This window comes from Dipodomys merriami, unplaced genomic scaffold, assembly GCF_024711535.1.
Source record: "Dipodomys merriami isolate MVZ:Mamm:240054 unplaced genomic scaffold, mDipMer1.0.p SCAF_4, whole genome shotgun sequence".
NCBI lineage: Eukaryota > Metazoa > Chordata > Mammalia > Rodentia > Heteromyidae > Dipodomys > Dipodomys merriami.
In genome coordinates this window covers 17,660,481-17,676,650 of record NW_027205603.1, presented here as the reverse complement: position 1 = coordinate 17,676,650, position 16,170 = coordinate 17,660,481, and positions in this window count along the sequence as shown.

Sequence of the window (16,170 nt, the reverse complement as noted above, 5' to 3'; positions counted from 1 at the left end):
TTCACCCCAAATTCAGGTCTGCCCAGAACCCCCACGGTGACCTGGTTTGGACTCGGGGGGTCTTTGTCAATCACATGTGATTTGTCCAGCACCGTGAGACGAAAAATGCCTTCTGTTTGAGACCCCCGATACCCTGTTTATGGTGAGTTGCTGGGGCAGCCTTTGAGAGCTGTATAGTGAGATATTTAACATTAATATTGATTTTTTTCCCTCACTTATGAATCAAAGAGCGTATCGTGGTCTCCCGTGGTGTTTGGGAAAGTGAGCTTGTGGAGCCTATTTTGCTGTTCGGTGTTGCAATTGTAGTGGGAAGAAAACCAATGGGAAGTCTGGCCTGACTGGCTAAGGGGGAAGGAAGTAGGATTTTTGTTCTGGAACGATTCTTGGGTCATGACCAACTTCCCCAAGCTCAGGCTGGGGAGAGACAGACAACAGACAGACAGACAGCCACTGGATTTGCAAGTGGGTGAATCAAAGGTGTCCGGCCACTTCCTGCTGGCAAGGCTGGCAGGAGCCATCCATACCACTGGCCCGGCCACACAGGAGGAAGGCAGGGGCCAGGGTGGCGTGGATGAGGGATGCTGGTGTCTCCCAGCACCACCGCTGCCTCCTGCGGCTGTCTGCTGGGTGTGGCCTTCTGGGCGGGGCTTTCCCCTGCTCTGAGCTCCGCCCCTGGGCCGGGCCTTGGGGAAGGTATCCGCCATGTGGACAGGGTCAGTACCTTAGAGAAAGACTCAGAACCCTGGCTAAAGAGTCAACCTAAGCTTCGGGCTCTTTCTAGACCCACTTAAGACCCTAGAGAGAGAAATATATAGAAATATAAGATACCAGAGAAAGAGAAATATAGTCAGTCCCCCTTTATCTTTGGGGGTACACTTCAAGACCCCCAGTGGATGCCTGAAGCCACAGAGAATACTGAACCCTGAATATACTATATTTTTCCTGTACTTAGGATAAAGTTTAAGCTACAAATTAGGCAGAGCAAGAGACAAGAAGGATGGCAGTTAAGTAGAGTGATTGTCCCTGGGTAACTGTCACACAGTGAGGCGGGGAGTGTCACATTGTCCTCACCTTTCTTGTGGTACTGCAGACACTGTAAGGCCAAGGTCAGGAGGAGGACACTAGTGGTGTAGGCGCTGTGACCCAGTGTCAAGCTGCTGTGGAAGGGTTAATGCTTCCAGCCCCTCTCACCCCCGACCTAGTCCATCTGGTGATCTCACTGGCAGCTAGGTGACTGACAGATGACAGCAGGTGGGTAATGTATTCAGTGCAGATGCACTGGAGGGAAGAACCATTTCCATTTCAGGAAGAGGCGCAATGGCTTGAGATTCGGCTGGTGACCCACAGGAAGCATGAGTAAACAAACTTACATAAGTGTATATTTTTCCATTTACTAGCTGTGAACTGACCGCAGCAGGTCAGCTACAGAAGGGCAAGCTCACACACAGGGATTGCTATTATCTACCTTGTTGAAGTTCCTGCTGTTTCTGAGTCTCTGTTACGGCAGCGGAACTTACTTTAAATGACAAGAAATTCACTATCATTCTAGTGCATTATTGGTTTAAATGCCTGTCCACTAAGAAAAAAGTCAGGTTGTTTGTCTTACTAACTTGCATGGGTCTTTATTTCTTGAACGTATGTCCTTTATCACACATGGTTTTTACAAATATTTCTCTCATAATCTTTGGCTTGTCTTGGTGTGTGTGTGTGTGTGTGTGTGTGTGTGTGTGTGTGTGTGTGTGTGTGTGTGTACGTGTACTAGAGTTTGAGCTAAGGGTCACAGATTTTGCTAGGCAGGTGCTCTGCCACTTGAGCCTCTTTTTTAAAAAAAGAAAAGGGCTGGGAAGGTGGCTCAGTGGTAGAGCGCTTGCCTTGCATGCCTGAGGCCCTGGGTTCGATTCCTTAGCACCACATAAGCAAAAAGAAAAAAGCCGGAAGTGGTGCTGTGGCTCAAGTGGTAGAGCTCTAGCCTTGAGCTGAAGAGCTGAGGGACAGCGCTCAGGCCCAGAGTTCAGACCCCACAACCGGACCCAAAAAAAAAAAAAAGCTGGAAGTAACGCTGTGGCTCAAGTGGTAGAGTGCTAGCCTTGAGCTGAAGAGCTGAGGGACAGTACCCAGAGTTCAGGCCCCACGACCGCACCCCAAAAAATAAATAAATAAAAAATAAATTAATTAAAAAAAGAAAAAAAAAGAAAAAAGTTTGTTAGCTGGGCACTGGTGGCTCACACCTATCATCTTAGCTACTCAGGAGGCTGAGATCTGAGGGTCGTGTTTCAAAGCCCATCTGGGCAGGAGACTCATCTCCAACGAACCACCAGAAAACTAGAAGTTATATAGAAGTGGAGTTATAAAACTCAAAGAGGTAGAGCGCTGGCCTTGAATGAAAGAGCTCAGGGAGTGAAAGTGCCCAGGCCCCGAGTTCCAGCACTGTGACCCACCCCTCCCCCCAAAACTTTAAATTTGATGGTCTGACTTTTAAAATTTCTTTTTCTTTCTTTTTCCTGTGCTGTTCTAGGGCTTGAACTCAGGGCCTGAGCACTGTCCTTGACTTCTTTTGCTCAAGGTTAATGCTCTATCACTTGAGCCATAGCTCCACTTGCTGCTGTTTTTTTTTTTTTGGGGGGTTTTTTTTTTTTTTTTTTTTTTTTTTTAGAATTAATTGGAGCTAAGAGTCTCATGGACTTTCATGCTTGGGTTGGCTTTGAACCATGATCCTCAACTCTCAACCTTCTTAGTTGTTAGGATTACAGGCGTGAGCCACCAGTACCCAGCTGATTGTTTTTTAAACAAGAAAAGTTAAATTTCAATGGTCTAATTTCATTCATAGTTTTTCTCTTTTCTCTCTTTTATGTCCTATGACGTCTTAGATAGAAAAGCAAGGCCATGACTACTACTTCTGACATTTTTTCTAGTACTTTCTTCATTTTAGTTTTTACATTTAGGCATATGGTACATTTCACATCAAGTTTTGTGTCACTGTGTAATATAATGGAAAGGATTTTTTGCATGTTCCTATTCAGTGATGGCACCACCGAGCCTTGCCACTTGCTGCATGTTTTCAGTTTGCAAGATCTGATCTTTTTTCCCGTTTTCCCCCTTTTCTGCCTTTTTTTTTGACCATCAGGGCATTTTTATGATTGTGTTTTACTTTTTCATCTAGAGATGCTGATTAGCTGTACTTCTGTTTTATTCCTGTGAGTGGTTGCTTTAGGATTTACTCTTTTGTTTGTGGTTGCTTTGGGATCTGTAAGATCCATATTTTAACTGCTTGTAGTTCAAACAGTTACCATACTATCTGGCTGTGTATACCACTTCCCCTTCCCATCCATTGCTGAATACTTACTAGAACACTCTAGAATGAGAATACTCTAGAATGTGAGAGACACTACTCCACTTGTCATTACTTTACACAGTCAACTATTTGAAAGAACTTTTTTAAAATGAGGAAAATAAGAAAAATGTTCCTTATTACATGAAAAAAATGGGATCATGTTTCTTCCTTGCTTAAAACGTTTTGACATCTTTTTGTTACAGTTTGAATTAATTCGGTATTTAACATGTCCCACAAGTTTAAGCTAGTTAAGGGGAGGGAACATGTCATCATATTTTGAAGCATCTAGCTCCATGCTTCTTTCATGAAAAGCTCTTAAGAAATGGTGCCATTAAGAATGAGATTTCCATTTGAATGTAATTTACATACCAAATAGAGGCACCCTGAATGGGTGCCTAGTAGAAAACTCAGGGCTCATTGTATCCATCCCCCTCCCCCAGAGAAGGTTGTGCTCAGTGGTTTTCAGTCCTGAAGACAGGATGTTATACAGTGAGGTGACAGAGAAACCACATTTTGAGAGGTTGAATTGGGAGTCTTTATGAGAAGGCCAGCGATCGCAGGAGGACTCTAGTTGCAAAGACCTGCAGCCCACGAAAACACTTAACCCTGTAAGAAAACTGAGCCATGGGAGCAGGAGAGGAAAGAAAGAGCAGAAAAACAAAACCAACAAGCCAGCTCAGCTCCAATGGAGAGCTGCAGTGGGATGTCATGCTGTCGGGAGGAAAGCCAGTAGACAGGACCTATGACACATGACAGGAAGCATGCCATGGCTGCGCCTGAGCTGCTCTGGGCCTAACTGGGGTCAGAGCAGGGGGCAGGGTCACTGGGAACTTGAGAGTTCATCACCCAAGACTGGCAGGTCCAGTAACCTATTGCCCAAATCCCCCCTCACCCTGCCTGTAGAAATTCAGGCACGCCCATCACCTGGAAGGCTGGACTTCCCTGCCTCCACCATGAAGACAAGATGGCACCAGTTGAACCTGATACCCTATCCACCTCACTGCCAAGATGGTGCCAGTTAGATTCAGCAGCCTTACTTCAAGGACAGATTTATTTTGGTTCTCAGTTTGAGAGGTTTTGGTCTCTGGTGTCCTGGCTTCATGTTTCTGGAGTGAGAAGTGAGGCCAAGGATTTAGGGTGCACGTGGCAGGGACTGCTCACCTGGTGCTGGCCAGGAAGTGGAGAGGAGAATACCTGGCTCTCCCTCCTTCCCTGTTCATCCACCCAGGTTCCTAGCCGACTGGATGAGGTTCTCACATTTAGGGCCGGTCTCCCTGCTCAGTCCTACTCCCAGGGAAGTTTTGCTTATCCCCTCGGCCTCTCTCCATCCAATCAAGACAAACTGTCACAGAGGTGTCCTTGCAGGAGTGACCACGCTCATCCGGCTCCACACAGCCGTGGGGCTCAGCAGTGTGGGCTCAGAATAGAGTGTGTGATTTCCTGCATTAGTTGCTGAATTTGGTTTCCAAGTCTTTTACTATTTTTATAATTATGTGTTTCAAAGATTTTGGTCTATAGTCAGCCTCTCTCTGTCTCTGTCTCTGTCTGTGTCTCTCTCTGTCTCTCTCTCTCACTGTCTTCTGTCTCTGTCTCTCTTGTTGAGTCCCTATCTGGTTTTGGGATGAGTACATAAATCCTGGCTTTCACTGTTACCAAGGTATGGAATCAGGTCATGCTCCTCATCAATGGACAAATGGGTGAAGAAACTGTGGTATAGACACAATCTCTACTCACAATCTTATCTACTAGAAAGAGTAGTATTATATCATTTATAAAGAAATGGAAAGACATGGAGAAAAATTAAGTGAAGTAAGTCAGGCCCAGAGATCCATGTTTGCTTTTTTTTTTTTTTTTTTTTTTTTGGGCCGGTCATGGGGCCTGAACTCTGGGCCTGGGCACTGTCCCTTAGCTCTTCAGCTCAAGGCTAGCACACTATGGCTTGAGCCAAGTACCACTTCCGGCTTTTTCTGTTTATGTGGTGCTGAGGAATTGAACCCAGGGCCTCATGCACAGAAGGCAAGCACTCTACCACTGAGCCACCTTCCCTGCTCCATGTGTGTTTTTATAGATGGAAGCTTACAAAGTCATAAGTAAACACGTTGGGTGGTATACAAGAGTATACAAATGTATGAACTGAAAAATGGTAGATTCAATGGAGATCTCAAATAGTGTAAATCCTTAGAAAGCCAAAAACCAAAGTTCAGCAAACACCAGAAAGTGGGCACTCAAAAAGTGGGTGGGGCCAAGGGGAAAGAGGGAAAGGAAGAAAGAGAAGAGGGGACAACACAGACGAGAATCCAGCGTATGTCCTAGAAAATGAAGCAGAGTGAGAGAAGGGGTGGGGAGGGGAGGGATGGGTGAGAAGGTTGAAGGGGGGTGGCATTGCTTTGTGAAATGGCAGCTCCTTTGTGCAACTACTAAGATAAGAGTAAAAACAAACAAAAAAAGACATTAAAACACGATGACTTCATAGGATGATTTTGGCCACGATTTCTGCCTTTCTAGTTTGTGGAGAAATTTGAGATGTATTGGTGTGCTCGTTCTTTAAGTGTCTTCAGCCATGACTCCATCCCGTCCTGGGCGTTTCTTTGTTGGGAGATTCTTTGCTGCCATTTCAATTTCATTACTTGTTATAGGTCTGGTTAAAAGGTTTGTTGTATTCTCTTGGCTCAAGTTTCGAACATTCAGGTTAACTAGGAATGGGTCCATTCCTCCAAGGTGTTCCAGTTTGTTGCCATGAAGGTTTGCTATTGTTTGTTATTGTTGCACCAGCCCCCTCGGTGTCCCTAATTGGACCAATGATTTAAGGGGATGGGCGGGGTTTGGAGAGAGAGGGGTGGGGAGATGGTGGAAAGGTGACACATTGTACTGGAAAACTGACATGTGGAACTGAAACCCCTTTGCACAACTACTTAAATAATAACACACACACACACAAAAAACAAACTAGCTCAACCCCTGATAATACACCCAGGTGCAGGATTATGGAGTCATGGCAGCACAACACTGCTGCAGCCCATTCTCACCTTGCTTGGAATCTGTGTTGGGCGGTGCAGGGTAAGCCAGGAAGGACTGGCTGTGACCTTCATTCCTCTTGAAGGACTTCTTCATTTCAAAGGCCTTCCCGGAGGCATTTGCAGCTTGTTCACCCTTTCAAGATTTTTTTTTCTTCTAAAGTTCTTATAAAGAACTCCAAGGTCAATCTAACTTCCCTTCCTGGACTAAAACAATTAAAATGGCTTTACTGTGTGATCACAGGTGATTATTTTAAGTTTTTCTTTTTCTTTGTACTTTGCTCATTTTCGTGTATATTTTTGAATGATCGACCAGTACTGCATGTACTGTTCCAAGCGCTGACACCCACAGTTTGAGTTGGAGTCTACTTTTCATTTATTTTAGTTTATTACTAAGTTCCTTCATCATGTTACATGCTTTGGTCCCAAGGACATTGAGGTGGTCTCCTCCTGGCTATGACCAGTAACTCTTTCTTGTGGGGTTATTTGGCTCGAGAGACCTTTCTTTTTTCTCTTTAAAGGTAAGGTCTTATTTTAGCTAGGCTGGTCTTCAACTTGTGGTCCTCCTACTTCAACCTCCTGTATACTGGTACTACAGATGTTCAACATGCATGGCTTGCTTGTAGCATCTTTGTGGAGGTTGCAGGACCTAGAATTTCACTGCTTTAAAAAAAAAAATCTTAGTGTCATGGATCAACTTAGCGATACAATTTTTCTAGGCTTCCATATCCTGGGTGGGTCAAAGTCATGTTGGTAGCAGCTCCTGGGGGCTGAGCATTTTTGCTGATTTCTCCCTGGGCTTCCACTATCTACATAGTTTCTGAGTCCTTGAACCTGATTGGAGGCCCTTTGCCAAATTATGAATAAATGAGATGCCCAGGTCGGTCTGGGCATGTCTCTCCGTGCCCTCCGTGGATGCGCAGAGGGGAGTCTGGGTGATGTTTCCTAAGGCAGAGGGGATGGGGTCCTGCGGCTCCCTGGTTTCTGGGTTTCACAGACCATGGCTGGGTTGGGAATGTCGCTCCCTCAGCCTCTGTAGGGGAAGTCCTAACTCCACGGGGACAGTTGCAGTTGTGGGGTTTTGGGGGGAGGGATGGGAAGCAAGATTAGGAGGTGATTTGGCAGATGACAGGTTTGCTGTCTGTGAATCAGAAGGATCTGGGCCCTCACCAGACAAGGAACCTGCCCATGTCTCCGTCCTAGACTTTGTAGTTACACACTGTGAGGAGTGACTTTTTGTCACGCATAAGTCACTTCGCTTGTGGCATTTTGTTATAGCACCCCAAATTAACTGGAACATTTTAGTATCATTTGCAATGGAAGTGAAAGACCCCCGACTTCGGGTGTCCCCCAAATCAGGACCTCCCTGCCCCAAGCACCAGTCAGACGACACCAGATGCAAAGGCAAGAGGGTTTTATTTGGGCATGCCCAGGCTCCCAGGTGCACGTGACCTCGAGATCCACAAGGTTCGGGTCAATGGCTGGGAGCCCCGAGCAGTCCCGGGGATGGTCCTTTTATGGGACCCCTCAGTCCGTTACAGTAGAGCCCGCGCTTTTTCAGCCAGTAAATTTAAAGTGTTACAACTAGGTCTGCACGCAGGCAGCCAATCCTTTTAAAACAAATCATATGTTTTGGCCAATCACTGTTCGAGTGGGTCCCTCGGTGTACGTGCCGAGTTGTGTGTCTCCGGTCCTTGGTATGAGGAAGTGACCTTTATCCGAGTTAGCACCTGTCGTTTGCTCACACCAGGGGGGCTGGCTGCAGGGGGGGGGGCGGGGGGGGATTAGTTAGTAGGGTGTGGGCTTATTGATTAACTGGTGAGGTTAGTTATCAAAAGGGGAGTGTGGTAATATAATTTTCTTAGCAAAGCATGTTACAGAAGCCAGAAATAGCTTGGTTAAATACAAAACTTTGTTCCCCTAAAAAAAAGAGGCTCAGGGCCTGGTTGGTTAGGGAGGGGGTCTTTCAGAAGCATCATTTCCCACCTGCCTGCTTGCTTGCCCTCCCTCCCTCTCCCTCCTCCCTTCCCTTCCCCCTTCTTCCTTCCTCCCTCTTCCTTTTTTCTTCCTCCTCCCCCCTCCTCTCCCTTCTCCTCTCTCCTTCCTGTCTCTACTTGGGTCCTTTGCTCTAGTCTTTGAGGAAAAAAACCAGATTTATTATTTTTCTGGCCCTGGGCCTTGAACTCAGGGCCTGGGTGCTGTCCCTGAGCTTCTTTTGCTCTAGACTAGCACTCTACCACTTAAGCCATAGCTCCTCTTCTGGCTTTTTCCAAGGGGAAAATTGGAAATAAGAGTCTCAGAGACTTTCCTGCTGGGGCTGGTTTCGAACTGCCATCCTCAGATCTGAGCGTGAACCACTGGCACCAGGTTCACATCAGATTTTTATTAGAGAATGTGCCTCAGATTTTCCTCATGTGTGTTCCTTCAGATTCTATTCAGATCTCTCAAACAAAATTGATGTGTTGTTCTTTCAGTATAAACAGATGGACAGACATGTAGATTTAAAAAAAAAGTCTCAGTACTGTACATATTCCTTAAAATGAGACACATATATGTATACATGCATATATGTATGCATATATAACAAAATATATATCCGTTTATACATCTTGTGGAAACAAGAATCTCAATTTTCCTGTGACTATGTTCTAAGATTCTCATTTTCTCTTTAGCCTTTCAGCATTTCTTTACATTTCTTGTAGTCAGCTGTCCCACATTTCTTTCCTGTAACATTCCCATTTATATTCTATGTCCTAGAAAGTGGTCTACTTAGTCAATATTCTTCTTGTTTTTCTTCCTCCTCTTCCCTCCCCCATCTTTTTCCTCCCCCCCCCTCACCTTCTATCTTTCTCTTCCTCCTCTTCTTTTTCTTCTTGTGTGTGCTGGTCCTGGGGCTTGAACTTAGGGCCTGGGTGCTGTGGCTGAGCTTTTTTGCTCAAAGCTACCAAGTAAGTTACAGCTCCACTTCTGATTTTTGGTGGTTAACTGCCAATAAGAGTCTCATGGGCTTTCCTGCCTGGGTTGGTTTTTAACTATGATCCTCAGAGCTCAGCCTCCTGAGTAGCTAGGATTACAGGTGTGAGCCACCGGCACCTGGCCTAGTCAGTTCATTTTTATTTAATATCTTTTTCTGTTTTCCACATGTGGGAGTTACTACTGTTCTTAATAGAGTGTACATAAACACATTCAGTACTCCTCCTCTGGCTCCCTTCTTCAGTTTCTACGAATTCAATTTGCATATCCTCTAATGCATTTTAATTATTTGCTCATCAGCCTTAATGTCTTTGGCATATAGGGTATCTTTAACTAGGAGGGAAAAACAATCTCCTTCATTTCCACGCACAGAAAGGCTCCCCACAGCAACAGCCGCTATAGTCAATTATTGGAAAAACCACACAGGCTTCTGCCTCATCCCGAGTTCTCCACATTAATCTGACGGCCCAGCTCCAGGTTCCTCCCCCCCCCCCCCCCAGCCTCTAGGGCCCTGAAGACTAAAGTAAGCATCCAGTTGCTGAAGTTCAAGGTCGGAAGGGGCACCGTACCCAGGCTGAACTCCTGGATCCTCTTCTGAGAGCCCTGTATTGACTCCCGCCTGCTCCTCCCCTTGCTGCTGGCCTGCTCAGCCAGAGTCTTCCTGACCCTCCTGCCTGAGGCCTTGGCATGTCTGGCCTAGCCCATTCTCTGTCTTTTTTTGGCCAGATCCAGGGATCCTGTGGGTTGGGGAAAACTTAAGAACAGGGCTTTGGGGCTGCAGGTCTTGCCGGGGAAATGTGATTGAGTGGCTCTCTGTCCATTCATCTGAGGGTGAGGAAGGTGGTTAGGTGGGCATGACATAAACCCGGTAGAAATCACCAGGAGCAAGGACTCCATCTGGGTCCTCGCCATTCAGCAGTGCAGTAGACAGAAATCACAGCAGGGGAGAGGGCGGTCTTTTGTAGATCTCCAAAGGCTCAACTTCAAAGTCTGTTTCCAGTGTCTTCCCCGCATGTCTTACGTGGGCTTCCAGAATTTCTCTTTGGAATGTGGGGGTCTTTGCTGCCTGTTTTGTTTGGGTCTTGGGGAATTTTAGCTGAGCCGACAGGAGGGCATCTCCCATCTCACAGTCTTGTTAAATGTTTATATAACATTTTTTTTTGCCTTTTTTGGGGGGGTAATTCTTCAGTAGGTGCAGAGTAATGTTTGTCAGTATTGGGGTTTGAATTCAGGGCTTTGCTCTTTCCTGGCTTGTTTGCTCAGCTGGGTCCTCTACTCCTTGAGCCACACCTCTGGTCCTGTTTTTTTTTTTGCTAGCTATTTTAGAGATAAAATAGCTTGCCAGGAGTGGTTCCAATTTGCAGTCATTTGGCTTCCTGAGAAGGATTACAGGTGTGAGCTCAATAGCAGTTTTTCAAACACAAATTATTGAAGAAGAAGCTTCCCTAAGAAAATGGCGCCTCCCAATGGAGGACATCCAATAGTCTAGCCCAGGAGAGACATGCCCACAGACCCACAGACCTCACGATTAAATGGCAATACCGAGATGGGATTTGAGGAAACGGAGAATGTCTGTTAAATTCTAGCTTCCCTCAGAATGAAACACACACACACACAAACACACACACACACACACACACACACACACACACACACACACACACACACACACACACACACAGCAATTCTGGGCTGTTCTGCCCTGTCTTTGATCCTCTGAGTTGAAGTGAAATAGCCCATCTTGTCTCTACTTCTTGGGTTTAGTCCAGAAACTTCTTCCTCTGCCTTGACCAAACCTGTGTCCTTTATTGAAGTGGGGAGGTCAGGTTTGGTCTGCACCATCTTGGCCACATGGTAGATGGTAGGGTCTGGCATCTTGTCATGGTGGGGGCGGGGCGGGCACTTGGCTGATAGGTTACTGAACCTGTCAGTCTGGTGCCTGGGCCTGGAGTTTCCTGTGCCCTGGCGCCCTGACCTGACCCTATTTAGGCCCGGACCAGCTCAGGCACCACTACGCCATGCCACGTGTTTCCTGGCTGTTCTCTGGCCACTGTGGTGTCCCATTTCATCTCTGCATGGGAGCTGAATTGGTTTGTTGGTATTGTTTTTGTTCTTTCTTTCCTCTTGGGGCTGTTTCCTGTGTTAAGTGTATTTGCTGGCTGCTGGTCTTTGAGTCTACCATGCAGGGCCTTTTAATAAAGACTCCTGATTCAACCTCTCAAAATGTGGCTTCTCGTGCCTGGATCTGGATCTGAGTTACACACAGCATTACCAGGAGGTCGCTTGCTCTCCCTAACCCTCACCAGCCTCTCCCATCCTGGCCACAGCACTCATGTGCCACGTGCCACTGTGGACCTTCTTATTCCTTCTGTATCCCAGGTAGAGTGCACAGCACCAGGCAGTACTGATGCTGTGTGAATGATGGATGGATGGATGGATGGATGAATTGTGAATTGATTGTAAAGCTTCCTGCTGGGTCGGTCAGTCCTGAGCATAGCCTCTGATTGATTTTATTTCAGTTAATATAATTTCAGCTTTAGATTTAAGAGGAGCCACAAGTAGTGACATATACATGCCTGCCTGCATGACATGGGCTTGCCCGTGTCACCGTCATTGCTATATGATGTGAGTCCCCTTCATTTCCTCCATGTTGTACACAGAGGCACTGTGGGTTAGCCAGTTAGGTGACTGGAAGGATCTAGAAGGATCTGAGCTTGAAACCGGATAGACTAGGGAAAATGAGGCCAGAAACATGGCATTTAGAAGCATAGAAGCACTGTCTGCTTCAAAGAGAGACAACGGGATGCAGGCCTTCCCGAGGGGTACATGCCCCGCCCCAGGAATGAACACTGTATGCCTTCCTGAGAAAAAATGCTTCCCTCAAACTTAAGCCACCTCCTACCCCAAATGCAGACCACAGGAAGCCTGCTTATCTCAAGGATGAGGATCGTTTTATGGCAGGTGCATTCCTGGAAGAAATGCCCCCAAACATCCAGAAACCCAGAAAGTAACACCAGGAGTGATAGGGCAAAGGTAAAACACCCATCTTTGCTTAACTTTGAAGTCAGACCTCCTTGCCTTTACCATATAAATGTCCCTAGCAGCCAAAGAGCTGTGTGTCTGTCTGTCCATCTCCCCATGAGAGAGCCTACACTCTTGTAAGAGTGTGCCCCTGCTCTTCTGCTCATGTGTTTGTATGCTATTAGTCTGCTTGTTTACTTAATAAAGCTCTGTCAAGTTTTCTTGCCATGGTAACTTGTCCAGAAATTCTTATTCTTTGATAAAAGTCAAGGACCCTACGTGATTAAAAAAATGATAGCAGGATTTGAACTCATGGCCTTATTCTTCTGAGCCAGGTGCTCTACTACTCAGTACTCTCAGCCTTTCTCAGCTTTAGTCTTTTTTTCTCCCAGGTAGGGTCTTCCATTTGTGTCTAGGACTTGACCTCAGGCCTTGATCCTTCTACCTATCCATCCCACATAGCTGGAACTACAGACGTGTGTCACCACGCTTGGCACCTGGATTTAGATGGGAATCTCGCTTTTTTTTTGCCTGGGCCATGCTGGAGCCATTATCATCCCAATTTTCACATCCCAGTCGCTGGTACTACAGATCTGCTGAACCACCACAGTCAGCTTGGAAGATTAAAACAAAAAATTATAGGAATTAGAATCACTTAACGTGGAGATGCAGGTTAGATATCAAAATATGAGCGACCAGCATGGCCGAAGCCACTCAGCCTCTCCTCTTTTCTCCTCTGCTGTCTCCCTCGAGTCATCTGACATGAGGTGCAGGCTGGTGGTACACACCCATCAGGAATGGGGCCCCAGGCTTCCTCAGGACACATGTCTCCATTCTGTGGGTCCTTAGCAGTCCAGTGTGCACCAGCTGACCGCCATCTGTAAGGTCTGGGGCTCCACTGAGCCCAATGAGGTGCATTGTATTTTCTTTTGCCGGCACTCTACCATTCCGTACCCACCCTGGAAACCAGGATTCCAGTCGCAACTCGAAGATAAGAGCAAAGCAGCTGAGAGGGTTCCAGGGAATCCTAACTCCAAACTTGACACACTTTCCCTCCCGGAAGCCGAGCAGCAAGAGCAAGGCAGAAGCTGGGTTTTATTTCTGAACACGCTGTAAGCAATGTCTCTTTCCAGAATGCACTTGGCATTCCAAGAGCCTGCAGGACCCTGGCTGGGCCCACAACCAGGGGCCGATCTCCAGGGACTTCCAGACCCTTTTATAGTCTGTGCTGGCCTGGACTCCTCAGGCCTTTCCTCCAGGATCCAGGCAGGCAAGCAGCACAGAGTCACGATCAGGAATGTGGAGTCCCACCATCTGTGTAGGCTTCAAGTATGGAACTTCTTGAAGCCTTGTCACTTCTTTCCTAACTGGCATTGCTGAGAGGAGAAAAAGAAACAATAGCAAGGAGGTACTTGAGGCTGGCGCCAGTGGCTCGTGCCTGTAATCTGAGCTACCCAGGAGACAGATATGAGGATCACGGTTCTGTGAGACTCTTTAGCTCCAATTAACCAGCAAAAAGCCAGAAGTGGAGCTGTGGCTCAAGTAGTATAAAAATGACAAACCTCAGATGTCAAGTGCTGGGTGCTGATGAAAACTCAAAGTAAACTCCTTCTTCCCCCCCCCCCCCATTTTGTGAAGTGTATTTTGGTGCCTATGAAAATGTCCACTTGCTAATTTATTATAGCGTAAGTCTACTATAGGAATTAAGAACAGAATGTAAATTTTGTTAGATCCAAATGACATTGCTGTTTCCTACAGTGAGTAGGAAAATTACAGTTAAACTAGATTTCCTTCTTGTAGATAAATTTTTCTTACAATTGTTCAATAGAAAAAGAAGCGTGACAATCTTAAGTCATCTAAAAGTTAATAAAAATGTAAGATATTTCTGTAACTTTCACTGATACAAGTTCTTGGTAAGTATGACAGCAAGTTTTTAATTATGAAATAGAACCACATATAAAGATAACAAAATACCATCTCTTCTCTAACATAGGACAGAACCTAGGACAGCTACTACCTTTAAACCAATTCTTTATTTGCTTCAGTTCTCCTTTTGTGTGTGTGTGCGTGTGCGTGTGTGCACGCCAATCCTGGGGCTTGAACTCAGGGCCTGGGCACTGTCCTTGAGCATTTTTTCCCCCACCTCAACACTAGTGCTCTAGCACTTGAGCCACAGCTCCACTTCTGGCGTGTGTGTGTGTGTGTGTGTGTGTGTGTGTGTGTGTGTGTGTGTGTGTGTGTGTAAGACAGACTTTCTTGCCCAAGCCAGTTGTCTTAAAAAAAAAATAAAGCATGCGCATCCTCAAACCTGCATTCTATTGAAGCTTAGAACTCTGGTATTTCTGAGTTGAGAAGTCCACAGCGCTTACTGGGAAGTTTCAGTCGAGTTAAAATACCAAGAGGAAACACGAGTTTTTTTACCTACCACCGAGGTAGACGAGGATAATTCCAGAAGGCACAGCCTGGTGTGTGTGTGTTAAGAAGCTGTTTTTTGGTTCTCAGTTGATTGGCAAGGTCACCTTGACCATTTTGAGCCCAGAAGGTCGAAAGGTTTGATATTAGCTCATGAGCCGGTTCCGGAAATCAGTCGCCTGTCGTGGGTGATTTCTACCTTATCGATTGTGGCCTCACTGGGAATCCCTGTGCATGAACCTCAGGCCCCGGGCCGCCCGTGCCATCCGGCGCGCGCCGGGCTGGTGGGCGGGCTTCGGCCAGCACGCCTGGGCACCGGCCGCGTCCCGGGAGGCGCCAGGAACGACCGCAGCCCGCGGAGATCGGCTGTGCTGATCCGCGCGGAGAGCTTCCTGCGATGGCCTCGGTTCCCAGCGAGGGCCTCGGGGTCCTCGGGGTCGTGCGTGGGCTCTGGGCGAGGCCCAGGTCGCCCGCCACCCCGCCCACCCCACGGCCCCGCCCACCCACCCGCGGCCCCGCCCACCCTGTGGCCCGGCCCACCCCCACGGCCCGCCCACCCGCGGCTCCGCCCACCCCACGAGCCCGCCCACCCCGCGGCGGCGCGGGACTAGGCTCCGCGCGTGTGGGGTGATGGCTCCATTGGGCATTTTGCTCACCTGGGCCAGGCGGGGTCTGCGCAGATCCCCGCGTCGCTGGAGTCTCAGGGCGCCCACAGGCGCGGGGACAATGGGCTGCGGGTCAGGCGCGGGGCTTAGGGACCGGGGCTGCGGGTTAGGTGTGGGGCGTGGGGCACGTGGCTGCGGGCCGGGCGCGGGGCTGCGGGCTGGGCACCCTTTCGATAGCGCCCCTGGCAGATGCCAGGAGGAAGGAGCGGGGGCACCACACACCCGTAAAGGTCCGACAGAGCGGGTGTGTGCGCCCCGTGCCCCGTGCCCCGTGCCCCGGCCCCGCGCTCCTGCCCTATGCCCCAACCCCGCGTCCTGGCTCGGGGCCCCGGTCCCATGCCCCCGTCCCCATGTCTCGCGCCCCAGCACCATATCTCGCGTCCCGGCCCCACGCTTCTGCCCCGTGCCCCGGCCCCACGCTTCTGCCCCATGCCCCAACCAGGCGCCCCGGCCCCGCGCCCCTCGCCCCGGCCCTGCGCTCCTGCCACAGCTCCGCGCCCGGGCCCCGCGCGCTCCTGCCACAAGCCCCAACCCCGCGCCCCGGTCCCCAGCCCCGTGCCCTGGCCCCGCGCTCCTGCCCCAGCCCCGTGCCCGGGCCCCGCGCCCCACCCCGCGCCCCGTGCCCCAGCCCCAGCCCCGTACCCCGGCCCCGCGCTCCTGCCCTACGCCCCAACCCCGTGCCCCGCGCCCCGCAGGGAGCGGGTGGGAAGGCTGCGCGCCCCGATACCCGGCGCGGCCGGTAAGCGGCGCTGGG